This window comes from Dermacentor andersoni, chromosome 5 (genome assembly GCF_023375885.2).
Source record: "Dermacentor andersoni chromosome 5, qqDerAnde1_hic_scaffold, whole genome shotgun sequence".
Lineage (NCBI taxonomy): Eukaryota > Metazoa > Arthropoda > Arachnida > Ixodida > Ixodidae > Dermacentor > Dermacentor andersoni.
The window spans coordinates 66,594,874-66,609,064 of NC_092818.1; positions in this window are offsets into that span (position 1 = coordinate 66,594,874).

Below are 14,191 nucleotides of genomic sequence, written 5' to 3' on the forward strand. Positions count from 1 at the left end.
TTGTTCAGGGAAGGAACGTAGACCACGTATGGTTCTCCAGATGTGGGAAAGTGGCTTTCGGGGGTCTAGTGACTGGCAAAATCTTGCCCAACGTCGATATGCCAATCTATCCATGCGACGTTGAAGCTTCTTTTGTAGTCGTCTGGCTGTCCTAAGGTCTTCGATGGATTTTGTACCCCGGTAACGCCGCTCCGCACGACGACGGAGTGCACGAAGTCGCTCCAACTCTATATCCATTTCCGTGTGCTTCGACGAAACCGTGACCGTGCGCGCGGCGTGTAGCATTGCAGACTTGATTGCCTCCTCTAATCCAGAGGACAAGCCCTCTCGACAAGCATCCTCCATGGTGAGTGATGACGAAGATCCTCCATGGTGAGTGATGACGAAGAGTGAGAGCGACTGAGTGCATCCATGTTTCCATTCAATTTGCCTTTCTTGTATTTTATGTCAAAATGATATTGCTGTAGAATGAGGCTCTAGCCTCAGGAGGGGACTGTTCTTTGATGTCGCGGTTTGCAGCCAGACCGGCGGACAATGTTTTTCTTCTCTGCGGTGAATTTGGCACCTCAAGATAGCGTTGCAATTTCCGAGTGGCCCACACAGTACGAGCACATTCTTTTTCTGACGCGCAGTATGCCACCTCACGAGAGCTCAGTTTTCGGCTAACATAGAGTACGGTATGTTTGTTACCGTCGTCCTACCTCTTGCAAAGCACGGCCTCTAGTCCTGGATCACTCCCGTCACACTGGACCGAGAATTCTCGGTCAAAATCGGGAGCTCGCAATACCGGACGGCTAAGCAATATACAGCCTTCAGGCTTAAGAAGGCAGCTTCCTTCTTTTCATCATAGACTACGTTTGTCGGTCCTGTCCCGTGGAGAACATCAGTCAGGGGTATTGCCAAGGTTGGATAATCCCTGATGTAAGGATTATAATACCCAGTGAGCCCCAAAATATGCCCGAATGTCTGTCTTTGTTTTCGGTTCGGGATAGTCATCTAACCCGGATATCTTAACCTCACTAGGTTTCCTAGAACCTTGACAACACTACTCGGTCTATACGCTGAGCCTAGTTCGACGCAAACGTGAGCACCGCTCTAAGATGCACAAGATGGTTTGCCAATGAATCAGAAAAGACCGCGATGTCATCTAAGTAGGGCACAGCAAATACTTCACAACGCTTTAGAGTCCTATCCATGAAGCGTGAAAAACAAGAGGGAGCATTCATGAGTCCGAAGCTCATCATTGTCGGTTGATAGCTGCCTGTTGGTGCGACGAATCACGCGTATTTTCTGGCTTGCTCCGTGAGCGGTACTTTTCAGAACCCTCGGGTATGGTTTAGCGTAGTTTTAGTATGGTTTCGACGGGGCGGCCGGACGCGCGACCTGCTGCGTGAAGCCTAACGGCCAGGGAGCGAAGCGCCGCAAAAGAAGAGCCGGACTGCTGTAGTCGGGAACCAGTCAAATCACGGAGGAAGGAAACTAAGGAGAGGCTCTGACGTCACTGTTTGTGAAGCTAAAGTAAAGCCGGAAGTTGGCGTTGCTCATGGTGTTGCTCCGCCTATCGGGCCAACTCTCCTCTCTTGTTTACATTTCTCGCGAAACCACGCCGCGCTGCGCTCAACCGTGCTGCTCGGACCCGCGCGCTCCGCAGCAATACTAAGCAATCGTTAGCACGTTAGCATGATTCCGCGAAAGAGGGCAACATTTCCCGCGGACATTCCTTCGTCCGTAGCCATTGCCGGGGCGCGGTGCATTGCGTACAGTGTTGCATGCGCGTTCATTTCACGAACTTTAGTTCCTCCTGTCCCACCTGGCCACAGCAACATCCGGTAGAGCACGGTCCAGATAACGCAGCGCAACAAAACACGGAGACCAACGAAAACCTGCCCGCACGGCGCCTTTGCCACGGCACGAAACCTACGGAGCAACACGTGTGAGCGCACAGAACCATAACAAAGCCGCCATTGTGGCCCGAAAGGCGTGGCCGCTACAGCAAAGAAATAAAAAAAAGCAGCAGAAAAGAGGACAACCTACTACGTCATTTCCTCCACACTTTTCTCCTAGCGCGCGGAGGGGGTAGGGCCTCTCCTCAGTTTCCTTCCTCCATGAGTCAAATAATGAGTTTATTCCAATCAGGGGAAAGGAAACATGGCAGGGTACACTTACAGCGTTGGGCGCGCAGTGGCGCTAGCGATCGTAACCATTGCGAAACCGGAACAGGATATCGAAACAGGGTATCGCATCACCTCTCCCTTAAACGAAAATCATCCACTCGCTCTCCTCGCTCAAGAAAAGCAAGAACCATGAAAGACGCGGAAATGTCTTACAGAAGAACACAGAATTTAAGCAGTCATACAATGAATAATGTATGCAAATAGTATAACTTAAGAACATGCATCATTTACACATTTTAGTTGGCGATGGCCAAACGGAAAATAAATGCAGTGGAAATGGGACTCACCATGTGTTATTTATCTTGAGATGAGTTGTGAATATATCATATTGCCACCACTGATGGCTGTACTCGTTTGTGGACAGGGAACGTTTCAACCCAGTCCATAACATTGCCACTAGGACTTAAACTGGCAAGTTTTGATGAACAAGCCATTGTCAGCGTCGGAACGGTCGAAATGTCAACTGCCGAAAGAAAATCCAACCCCGATTCCAACCATGATAATTCTGCTGATTTTAAGTGCATGATTAACAAGTCGCTGTCTTCTAGTGAGCAGTGTCTGCTGGAAGCTGTGCTCGCTCGCTACTCCACAGTGTTTGATTTTGCTCAAGGCGAACGAGCGTCCCATACACCACCGGCGTCTCGTATGCAACACCGCATCCATACAGGTCAAGCAACGCCAATTCGTCAGAAGCCCTACCGCGTTTCACCTTCAGAGAGAAAAGTCATCGCCGAGCAGGTCGAAGAAATGTTACAGAAAGGAGTGATCCAGGAATCATGTAGCCCTTGGGCTGCTCCTGTTATCCTAGTGAAGAAAAAAGACAACTCATGGAGATTCTGTGTGGACTATCGCCGCCTAAACACCGTCACAAAGAAAGACGTGTACCCCCTACCACGAATAGATGACGCCGTCGACTGCCTCCACTGCGCGTCGTATTTCTCTTCTGTTGATTTACGGTCAGGATATTGGCAAATTCCCATGCACCCTTCAGACAAGGAGAAGACAGCCTTCGTGACACCTGACGGTCTCTTTGAGTTCAACGTTATGCCCTTTGGCTTATGCAACGCTCCAGCGAAATTCGAGCGATTTATGGATACCGTGCTCCGCGGACTCAAGTGGGAAATTTGCATGTGCTATTTAGACGACGTCATTATCTACGGCCGGACATTTCACGAGCACAATCAGCGCCTGTCGATCGTTCTTGACTGTATCCAGCAAGCTGGCCTTATTTTAAACTCGAAGAAATGTCATTTCGGTGAGCGTCAAGCCCTCGTACTAGGCTTTCTGGTCGACAAAGACGGCATACGACCAGACCCTGAAAAGATAGCAGCGTTTCGTGACTTCCAACAGCCACAAACGGTGAAAGATCTGCGAAGCTTTTTGGGCCTTTGCTCATATTTCCGGCGCTTTATCAAGAATTTCGCACAGCTTGCCTCTCCCCTCACGTCTCTGCTTCACAAAGACACCCTATACTTGTGGACTGCTGACTGCGAGTCGGCGTTTCAACAGCTGAAATTTTTGTTGACTTCTGGACCGGTGCTGGGGCATTTTGATCCAGAGGCGTCAACTGAGCTGCCCACTGACGCCAGCGGTGCGGGTGTTGGCGCTGTGCTTGTTCAGCTCTGCGATGGCCGTGAGCATATCATTGCCTACGCTAGTCGGACACTTAAAAAAGCAGAGACAAACTACACCGTTACTGAACTCGAGTGCCTAGCAGTCGTATTCGCCATTCAGAAGTTCTGTCCGTATCTACATGGCCGCGCATTCACGATAGTGACTGACCATCATTCACTCCGTTGGCTGGTTGGGCTGCGTGACCCGTCTGGTCGGTTGGCCCGCTGGGCTTTGCGCCTTCAAGAGTACAGCTTTCCCGTTAACTACAAGAGCGGACGCTGTCACACGGATGCTGATTGCCTATCCCGTCTCTTCGCCGCACACTAAAGCTGAGGATGATGACTTCGATGACTACCTAGTTTCCATCTCTTCCGACTTTCCAGACCTGCGTACCTTCGAGAGCGAGCAACGTTGCGACCCCACCTTGAAATCCGTACGGGCAGCTGCACGTGAGCCAGCAGGAACAACACCGTTTACTTTTCGTAATGGTTTGCTGTACAAAAAAAAATTACTTGGCTGATGGTCCCCCATTGCTTCTAGTTGTGACCGAAAACTTGCGCCCTGCTGTCCTTCGTTCCATGCATGACGATATCAAGTCCGGCCACCTGGCTTTGCACGCAAACTACACCGACTTAGACAGATATTTTTCTGGCCCAAGCTCTGAAGAACAACGAAACAGTATGTCGCCAGCTGTACTGTTTGCCAGCGTCACAAGCAAACGACGACGGCCCCAGCAGGCTATTTACAACCAGTTAGGCCACCGACGTTACCCTTTGAGAAAGTCGGCATAGACTTGCTTGGCCCGCTCCCAAAGACGTCAGCTGGCTACCGCTGGATTTTAGTATGCGTAGATTATCTTACTCACTACACGGAAATGGCGGCACTTCCATCTGCCACTGCAGCAGGTGTCTCTTCATTTTGTTGCATCACGTCATACTCCGTCACGGCGCTCCCCGGGTTGTCATCAGTGACCGTGGACGGCAATTCACCGCCGACGTCGTTGAAGAACTCTTACGGCTTTGTGGTTCTGCATATCGTCATTCCACTCCTTACCACCCGCAAACCAATGGCCTCACGGAGTGGACGAATCGAACCCTTACCAACATGTTATCAATGTATGTCGCTGCTGACCACAAGAATTGGGACGCCGTCTTACCTTTTGTAACGTACGCGTACAATAGTGCCAAGCACGAAGTTACTGGATATGCGCCGTTCTTTTTGCTGTACGCACGCGCTCCCCAGAGCTTTCTGGACACTATTCTATTTTTATCGTGCCAAGAAGATCCTTCCATCACCCAAACTCTGTGTCGTGCTGAGAAAGCACATCGACTGGCGCATCCTAGGACGTTGTCCTCACAAGGCCACAGCAAGATTCGCTATGATGCGCGGCATATCCCCGTCAGCTTTACTCCCGGTGATTATGTTTCGTTGTGGACACCTGTTCGCAAAAAGGGATGCACCACAAGTTTCTCGCCACTTACACCGTACCATTCGTTATACTCAGCCGCTTGAAAGATGTGAACTATGTCGTCGCCAAAGTGACGACATGTAATCGGCGTTCACGAGCGACGCAAGTTGTTCACGTGGCCAGACTCAAGCAGTACAATCACAGGTCCCTTTAACTCGCTCAGCGAGCTTCGGCTGCCCCCGGGGAAAATGTCGCAGCACTGCGCGACGGAGGCCGAGAAAGAAGTAGTAGAGTGTGCGCGCGTGACCTCGGGGTACTCTACACCGGCTGGGTCTGGCCTGTAGCTTCCATCTCGGACCTCGTTTCACCCTGTAAATAAACATCATTCGTAACAATATGTAAGCATCGTAAGACAGTTGTTTGGTGGATGACATCTCTGTACAGTAGAAAATTCAGCTACATGTACCTATCACAGGCATTTTCTTTCTGAGTTGACATCGTTGGTCTCCCCATTTTTAAAGAAAGAAAGCACACAAAGTAAGGACATTGAAAATGAACACAACCTATAATGCATATCACATAGTACAGAAATTCGCAATAGTGCCCGTCTTGGCGAGACAACAAATGGATGCATGCTTGCAAATACATGCCATACATGATAATAAAAATTCACTCAATGCAAGAAACAAAGAGACAATGCTAACATCCATGTACCCGCTTCGACAACACGGATGGGAAGCTCATTCGCTCTGAAGGTGAGCACCACAGCAACAAAGAACGTCAAGCGGAAAGTCAGGGAGGCTGAAATGACCTCATGGGTGGCGGCAATGGAAAGGAAATTTGCTATGAATAACTGCTTAAGAGGAAAAGACGAAATCAGGGAAGAAACAATTAATGATAAATCAAAGGAAAGCTCATTACTTTTCGAATCTAGATCAGGATGCCTTAGAACACGCACCTATAAAGCGAGATATAAGAAGGAAGAAGAAGCATGCGCTTGCTGCAGTAAAGCTACAGAAACGATGGAGCATGTTTTATTAGAATGTGAAAATATCTGCCCAGCGGTCAATTTAGGCACCACTGGCCTCCTTGAAGTCCTTGGGTTCAGCGAGAGCAGGGGCAAAGTAAACATGTCCGCAACTGAGATTAGTAAGAGGCGATTGGAAGATTGGTGGAAGAAAAGTAGGGAAACGACAAAAAACGGAGACCTACAAAAACAAAGTTCACAACAGGGGGTCAGGAAATTTGGTTATGGGAATTGACCTTGGTATTATTTATTTTTATTTTTCTTTTTTTCTTTTTAGCCTATGTAGGGCACTAGGCGGTATAATAGCAAGAGCTTGGTGGCGCAAACCACCACCCCGTTGCATAAGGGACGCTCATAACATCCATCCATCCATTACGAAACCGAAACAGGATATGGAAACAGGATATCACAGTAGTCACATAGGCTGCTCAATTCACCTGTTCCACCCTCTCCTCAATATTTGGAATTGGATACACTTGATCCCTGGTCAGAGCATTTAATTTCCCATTGTCTACTACGGGCCTTGGGTCTTTAACCGGAGCTACCACCAAGATCATAAGTAAAACGTATTCACTTTTGGAGGACTAAATTACTTCTAATTCTAGCATGCACTTCACTTCCCTGTAAAGGATTTCGCTCTGCCTAGGAGAGCATCGATGACACTTTGATTGCAATGGCTCCTCGGACGTCAGCTCAGTATCGTGCTCAGTCAAATCAGTTCTGCCCGATCTGTCGACGAAGCATTAATCAAACTCTGCTATAATTTCGCCGAGGTCAGACAACTGGGATTCCTTTAGTTCCTCTCTCTTCTCACTCTTGTTCTGCATGAGTTCCTGAGCGCTGCTTCCCCATCCACTTAGACAACCCAGTATGTGCTTCATATGCCTCCCTTTGCACGTAAGGTTTCATTAGGTGACAATAATAAATGCGCAACTTTTGAACTTTTCCTGGGTTTTCACCACGTAGTTGGTGTCAGAGAGCTTTGCAATCACTTCATCGGGCCCTTCCCACTGTACTTCGAGCCTCCTCTGCCTTGAGGCTCTAAGTAACATAACCTTGTCACCGATAAGGAACATCCTCTGAAAGGCGGTCTTATCACAGTAGACTTTGGATAGAGCCCAAGCTGAATTCATGTTGGCCTCCCCATGTTCTTTATCGTTATGCAGACGCTGCAGCAGATACAAAACAAGCTCCATCACGGTAGGGTCTTCTCCGCACCCTTCCCACGTTTTCCGCGCCATTCGAAAAAGTGAGCGCATTGACCTTGCGTAAACCAAGTCGGCGGGGCTGAAACCAGTGAATACATGGGGTACCTACCGCAAAGCGAAAGATGCTGCTGGTAGGCAAGTGTCCCAGTCGCGCGTAATTTCATAGTATAATACTAAGGACACGCTTGAGAATGACATGCCGCCTTTCTACGCTGCTGCTTTGTGGATGATGAATTAAGCTGTGCATCATTTTTATGCCGCAAAGCTCTAAAAATGACGTGACGACACTTGTGGACACGCTGCATTGATCACTTTGGGTCTCGGAAGCGAATCATTTTTGGGAAAAGATAAACAACAGCTAATCTACAACACCCTCAGACGTCACCTCACGCAGCGCAAGCGCCTCTGGATACTTCGTGGCGACGCATAACATAGTTAGAATGTACCGCTACACTGTCCCTGTGACCGGAAGTGGCCCAACAACATGTATCACTAACCGCTGAAATGGCTCGGTAATAATCGGTACTAACACCATCGGTGCTTTCCACTTATCTGGCGCCTTTCCGACACACTGGCATGTGTCGCATGACCGCGAAAATTTCTCCTCGTCCTTAAATCATACTGGCCAATAATACTCTTGTGACAGCCTCGGTTTTGTTTTCCTGGTTCAAAGGTGACACGACCACGAACTGCCATGGGAAAGCCGCAGTAAGTCTGCGCGATACTTGGTTGATCTCGCTCCACTCCACGCTTATCCTTGTATAAGCGATACAACACACCGCTCCTCAGCTGGAGAGAAAAAGTCATCTTTGCCGGAGTACTCCTTCTCTAGCGCTCTCTGATCTTCTGAATGGTGGGGTCCTCCACCTGCTCAGTAGCCAACCCTTCTCTATTCCCACTTAGGAGTGCAGTGAAACTACATGACAGTGGCGGCAATAACTAATTCTCAAGCGCCTCCTCGTTCTACGGTTCGCGAGACAGATTCTCCGGCTGACCAGTCCCGGGTGTGTCGTTAACGCGGTGGCCTGTATGGCGTTCATCCGTTTCCGCCAGTCTTACCGGGTGTTTCCTCCATGGTGTAACTCTCGGAAGTGAGTTGAGTTGCCCATTCTCGTGCCTTTGAACGGGCTAATGCTTGTACAATCCGGTCACCGAAAATAATGCCTCTCTCTCGCAATAACGCATCTGATCTGTTTGAGAACAAGTACGGATAGTGTTTAGAGAGTTTTCCTGAAACGGCAGCTTCGGTTGTTAGCTTGCCGAAACTTTCTCAGAAGGCAAGCCTTGACGTTCTCGTAATTGTCCATGTACTCCTTGCTGAGCCTCGCAACAACCTCTACTGCCTCGCAGGGCAGAATCGTCAGTAGCCTCTGAAACCATGCGTCTCACTCAAGCGACAGTTTCTCACACGTTCGTTCAAAATGTGCAAAATACAGACTGATATCCCTTGATACCACATGTGCCTGCATGTGCATAGACATTTTAAACTCTGCCTCCTTGCTGAGAAGAGGTACCGCTTGCTGTGGTCAATTACCCGACCTGTTGCTCAACTCAAGTTCTAACTGGTGCAGTTCAGCCTCCCGCTCCAGCCTTTTTGCGTCACGCTCCTGTCTTTTTTCTCCCTTTCCCGCTTTTGCTGCTGTCTGAGCTCCTCTTCCTTTTTTTTTGTTCGATGAGGCTCCATGCATCACTGAGGTCCTCAACATCGCCCTACATATAAATAATTGCCTGTCTGATCATGGTTTTTCGCGCCAAACCCTTTGTATCGATCCCGAATTCCTTGCACAACAGCAAGAGGTCCATCTTCTGCAACCTCTGCAAGTCCATGATCCCTTAGAGTGCCGGCTACTTCGAAAACAACAATCCCAAAGTACCTAACCTCTATTCCTTCAGCAAAGTTATCTACCAGTTTTGAAATCTAACCCTCTTTTAGAACCTGGTTGGCATCAAAAGAAACACCAAGCGCCGACCCACATGTGATCGATGTCTCGAGACAGCTACTCTATCGCTGGCAGATAATTGTTGCCGCTTGTAGCTTCAGATCTCACCGCTGATCACCAGTTGTTGCGGTGCTGGGTTGTATCTTGAACCAGGCTCCACATGGTAGCGGGGCATAGGCTTCGGGTTGAAGAAATTAGAAGCTCGGAACTTGTGAAATGAAAACCAACAGGTTTACTAGCACTTGAACAAAAGTTATTTACACGTTAGAATAGGAAAAACAGAAATAATCAAGAGTTTAGGAAGGGGTGTCGGGATGAGCCTCGTTTCCATGGGCCAGAGCAGCTTCTTTTCTCTACGCACTGTCATTATAACACCTCTGTTCAAAAACTCTCTCCTAGAGGTAGTCAGTCACACACAGGTCACCACCCACCGAAACGGCAGCCAGTCAAGACGCACATACAACACTGTCGCAGACGGAATATCGGATCGGCGACCCCTTTACCCCTCCCTAAGTTCCAGCGGATGCAAAGGCGGAGAGAGGGTCTGGCCGTGGGTATAGGAGAAGAGATCTTTCACTCCCAACTGGTCTTCTCCGCTGCTTTTTAGTATACACCCTTAGACAAAAGTACACCCTTTGGTGTGTATATCTGCCGCACAACAATAATCGTCATCTGCCTTGCTTGCTTTTCTTTTCTTGAAAACGCCGCGCCCGCTACTTTCCTGCCGGGAATGCCATGTCATGCTGATAACGCGCATGCCGTTCGTTACTGGGAAGTACCGGCCAGGCTCGCAGCGTTAAAGAAAGGAAATGCGGACAAGACAGATTACGTTTATTGTGTGGCAAGATACAACCCAAAGGGTGTAATTTTGTTTTAGAGTGTTTGGTAGGCACAAGTTCGTGGCGGCTTTCTCCCGGTACACGTCCACGAACCCTTCGCGTCGACTCGGCCTCCTCCGGAGTAGCAACTCTTTCTTCCTTTTGTGGCGCTTCTCTGACAAGGGGGGTTCGTTACGGGAAAATTAGCAGCGCCCAGCATCGCGTGGGAACTGTTCTCCGACTATCTATCCAGTGTGGCTCTCGCATTGTAGTGCGTGACCAAACAGCACGTTGTCTATGGCAGCCATAGCAACACATGTCGGCATCATTCGCTGGTTCATGTATGGCTTCTCCGATCTTTTGAAAGATTTTGGTAGGCTCGCATTAAGAAACATATTTTACTCCTATATCTCTGTTTCGAGAAAACTGCTATAGGGCCGTAGTTCTGTTTTCATTTTCTGTAAATTGATTTCTCAGTTGACCGCCCTCATTTGACAGCATTTGATTTTGTGATTTCAGCTCCGCGTTTTCTTTCTCAAGACGCATGCAATGGGAAGTCATCTCTTTAACATTTTTGTTGAAAAATTAAGTCAAAACTGGTTGGCAAATCACGGCGCTCTTTTCGCAGTTGCCTTTCTAGGACGGAGTGCATGTAGCGTAGTTTCTCTCGAATTTTCTTGAAAAACCTCGCTATGTCAGTGAGCGCCATATTAGCACGCCGTACAAGCACACTGCGGCAGCAGCAAGAGCAGCAGCAGCAGCAGCTGCACACATATAGGTATTACGCCAATGCCGAGTTTGGCTAACATGGAAAGTTCAAATAAGTGTTTCAGAACGTGACCGCCTGGGGCTGCCGCTGCTGCCAAAGCGTGGTGGATAGCGCTCGACGCAGCTCGAACTTTGCAGTTGTCCAGGTGGCGCTCGTGTCAGCTCCTGATCTCGCGCTGGGCGGCTGTCTTCCAGCGATGGCACGGGCTCTACGTCACAGCAGCGAGAATGTTGGAAAGTTCCAATATAGGTTTCAAACGTGACCGCGTGGGGCTTCCGCTTCTGCCAAAGGCTGACATCGCCTGGAGGAGCAACAAATCGTTACCGCCACCGCTGGGAGAAAAAAACACGGGTTGTTGAACTTCGGCAAACATGCGAGTCAGCGCTATGTCTTTTATTTTTGTTATAGCGCAATCAAAACCACACAAAACAGAGCGCGTGTATGTTTAATGTGCGTTTCTGTGCGTCTGCCCTTCTACCTGCGCGACAACAAAGTAGATGCCATTACAACAAGCCCTACGTAGCTACCCTCAGCGCTACGTCCTCCCCCACGCAAGCGCGACTGATATAATCGAGCAACTTCACTTTCCATAACTGTGATGTCAAACATGAAATAATAGACGGGGACTGGGAGTTTTCTTACTGCGTCTGGAATCAAAGAGCAGGCGAGCGATCGCTAGACCAATTGCAACATTTTTTGTCCGGGCATACGCGAGCTCAATTTTAATCTACGCTTTAAGTAATCGGAAAGCCATTCAGAAGTTATCAGATCAGCGCTGGCGACAAGAATGACTTAGTCGGAAACAAGCACCGTGGTCGGAGCAGGTCGCAAACAACCATTTTCGGCGCGCGCGCACGCGCTAATTTCCGAGCGAAGTTGTTGCCCATGCAGCTAACAACAGGCGCACGACCGTAACCGCCTTTCAAATCTACCGCCCTACGGGCTAGTATATAAAGGGGAAAAGCAAACATCAGTCTGCTACATTCGTCGACTCTGCCGGTAAACCGCGCACAATTACGATTGCAACGCAGACAGAACACATACAGGAAATGCATACTTTTACGGTCGCTGCTGCTATAACGAAAGTATTGCGTCGTCTACAAACTCGCTGTTCGCCGTCGTGACCGAAATAGCACTTACCTGAGCCGTGCCTGCGGCCACCGTGGTCATAGTAAACGAGCGAGCAAATGCGGATCAGAAGGCAACTATGGCGTAAGCAATTATGGCGGCGCCCCTTGGTACGGTGCTGTAGAACCATGTAGTTCTTGTGCGGTGAGAAACGCCCTGTGCAACTCGTTTTCGCCTGAGCGTATATTTTGTACCGATGGAGAAAGTCTGGCTGCCAACTACCACAAAAACGGGCGAAAAAGCCAAGGAAAAGAATTCGGTTTAAAGTGTCTTCGAGAGCTGGACAGACTGGAGGATGCTAGAGCCACTAGGCTCTACAGTGTTATGTTTCTATATACTCACTCTCTGTCTTTTTTTTCAGGGCCACGAAACTTATAATACCTAAGCGACGCGAACGAAGGCTCTTAGCAACGTGTCAAGGCAACCAAGGAGCATTCTAGTCTAAATACAAAGAACTTCGATAAACCACTAGCCTACACGAATTGGCAAACTACGTTTGCCTAGCGGCAATTTTAGCGTTTGTGTACTAATAAGGCTACGTTTTCAAAGCTATTGGTGATTTTTGTTGGTACTTTCTGGCAACCCTGGGGCCAGATAACGTAAAACTATTCCAATCTGTTTTATTTCAAATCAGCCATTAGCCCTCCGTGATAGGTCAAAATGGCTCGGGCTCTGCCCACATGGCTTTGTGTGTCCCCATAAAAGAAAAAGAAAGAAAAATAAAGTGGGGTAGCCCGCACCACCAGCTAGGTATGGCAGGCGTAAACCAATCAAAATAAATGAATAGGGGATGCCTATGCCATCCCAAATAAAATTTATAGAAAAGCCAATTATTGAAAGAAAGAAACGGAGGCAAGCCTGTAGAAGTTTAGAAGAAAAAATTGAGTATGAAGAAGAAGAGAAGTAGTTAAGCGCAGGTTGGAAATTGTGCTCCTAATGAGAAATCCAACAACCCCCCCCCCCCCCCCCCCCCCCACCACCCACCCACATCTCCGGCTGCCATCCGCAGCACGGGCGAGTTTTATTGAATACAGCAAGTGAGCTTCCGCATGCCTGGCCCACGGTAGTCCAAGTAGCCGACATGGCAGGTCGGTGATGCTGCAGGTCGTAACGGTCGCTGCCCGGGGTAGGCCGGAGTCAATCAGGTGAGTAGCAAGATGGCCACACGATGGGGCGGGAGGAGTAGGTCTCGTAAGTGAAGCCAATGGCTTGAGCTGCTACCCAGTCCAGATACTGTCAAGGAGTGCGTGCTGAGACTTGAAGGGCATGTTATGGTGACGGCGATGACGCCTAGAGGTAGGTAGTGAATACAGCAGGACGGGAACATCAGGTGCCTAGAAGTGCGTAGGCCGACGCCTGGGGCTCGAGTAAGCTGAGGTATGTAGGTGATGGCAGCAGAGCATGAACATCCCAGACGTCTAGGAATGAAGGCCAGGCAGGTGGAGCCGATGTCATAGCCTGCACACGTGGCTAAGGACAAAGAGTGAGAAGGGCCAGAGTGCACACAAGGAGCCAGGGATGATCACGTAGGCAGGGAAAAGAAAAGGCGGAGCCACGAAGGGTAGAAAGAAAGAAGCAAGCAAAATGAATGATGACGCATGTAGCTAGAACCAGCTGACACGGGGAAGCCCCGCCAATTGTAGTCTAAAGCAGTGCATTTGGCAGAAGCAAACATGCAAAAGCAACATAATTGAAAAGAATGAAGAGAGTATAAGAATGACATAGTCGAGTTATGACGCGTCGGAAGTACGGGAAGGAGGAGGAGAGGAAGGGGAGACAGAAAGGACTGCTAGGCGCGCTAGACGCAGAAGTAACGCTCGTGAGCGTCGAGAATGTAGTAGACCAGCGTAATTGGCTGGAGTCAATGACTGCACATGGGCGTCGTCACACAATGCCCGAACGACGTGCACAGTGTTCGGGCAGGTGGTAAAATAGTGCGATACGTCCGCGCATACAGCGCCACACGTACACAAGTTGGAAGTGTGAAGGTTAAGTCTGTAAAGGTATGAGACAAAATGGCCATGGCCGGTAAATAAGTGGCCAAGAAGTTTATTTGGCGGAAACCAATTAGGTATATTGTCTACACTCGGAACCCAGGGGTATAG